The 1,350-nt window shown below is 33.6% G+C and overlaps 1 long non-coding RNA gene across 1 annotated transcript; it reads left to right on the top strand.

Annotated features, from left to right (window-relative positions):
- The first annotated feature begins 262 nt into the window (after positions 1 to 262).
- LOC146723022 (uncharacterized) lies at positions 263 to 794 on the top strand. The gene is made up of 2 exons (XR_014924809.1): positions 263 to 607; positions 710 to 794. It is a non-coding gene; the product is annotated as an uncharacterized LOC146723022 (long non-coding RNA).
- Positions 795 to 1,350: the final 556 nt, after the last annotated feature.

Below are 1,350 nucleotides of genomic sequence, written 5' to 3'. Positions count from 1 at the left end.
ATAATGTATTTGATATTTCGTCTTGTATTTTAATGCCGTATGTTAAGAACCTAAGTGAGACTATTGAGAGATCTATTAAGAAAACAGGCTTAAGTGTTATTTATACGATTCCAAAAAAACTTGATACGTTTATTAAACCCCGAAAAGACAAATTACCTAAAGCCGATATGACCGAGATTGTTTATAAAGTCGACTGCAATGACTGTGACGCCACATACATCGGACAAACTAAAAGACACCTTAATACTCGGAATAAAGAACATATGAATAATATAAAAATGCATGTCAGCAATCAAAATGTTATAAGCAAACATAGAAATGAATTTTCGCATGACTTTAAATGGACAAACTTAAATATTTTACATCGAGAAACAAACACTAGGAAAAGAGAGATTGCTGAAATGTTTTTTATAAAAAAATTTAATAACACGATCAACCTACAGAAAGACACAGAGAATTTGAATCCGATCTATGATAGAATAATCAAAGCTGTTTAACTTAGTTCGTCTTTACCATCCATACCGAACGTTTACGTGACACAATATTTATATTGAAATATGTAAAATGGAACAAAATTAATTATATATTGCACTTAAGAATTTATAAGGTACGTTTTAAATTGGTTTTATAATCTTGGTTTGCGCTTTACTTTCTTAAAAATCAAAATTCTTGTATGTACATCTATTGTATTTTTTAATGTTAATTTTAGACTTGATAAGGACCTAAACCTAAGGTCGAAACGTTGTCTTTTCTTGTACATGGCATCAAACAAATAATAATAAGAATTAATTTAAGCCAGTTGGGTCGTCTCACATTTATTTTTAATTCTATTTTTTGTCTCCTCGTTGATATCTCGGGTTACTTGTCGGCTTAGAGCGTCGGCATTCGCGTTTGCTCGTCCGGCCTTGTGTATCATTTCATAATCATATTCCTCGAGTTTCAGTCTCCAACGGATTAATCTAGACCCGGGGTCAGTTACATTGAACAACCATATCAAAGGTTTATGATCGGTAATTATTTTAAACTTTGTGCCATAAATGTATGGTCGAAAATGTTTAACAACCCATACAATTGCTAATAGTTCCTTCTCCGTAGTATTATAATTTTGTTCCGCGCGAGATAATACTCGGCTGGCGTATGCGATAGGTCTATCCTTGCCTACCGTTCCTTGTGATAGTACGGCTCCGATTGCATAGTCCGAGGCGGTAGTCACGTTGAATTCTTCATTGAAATCCGGATACTTTAGCACTGGCGCTGTCGTTAATCTTTTAATTTTTCAAACGCGATTTGTTGTTCGTTTTTCCATTCGAACGTTTCCGTTTTCTTCGTTAATTTTGTTAACGGTTTTGC

Source organism: Nylanderia fulva, unplaced genomic scaffold (genome assembly GCF_048542155.1).
Source record: "Nylanderia fulva isolate GAGA-0341 unplaced genomic scaffold, ASM4854215v1 Scaffold243, whole genome shotgun sequence".
Classification (NCBI taxonomy): domain Eukaryota; kingdom Metazoa; phylum Arthropoda; class Insecta; order Hymenoptera; family Formicidae; genus Nylanderia; species Nylanderia fulva.
Note: the sequence above shows the minus strand (reverse complement) of the source record. Positions and strands in the feature narration are given on the sequence as shown.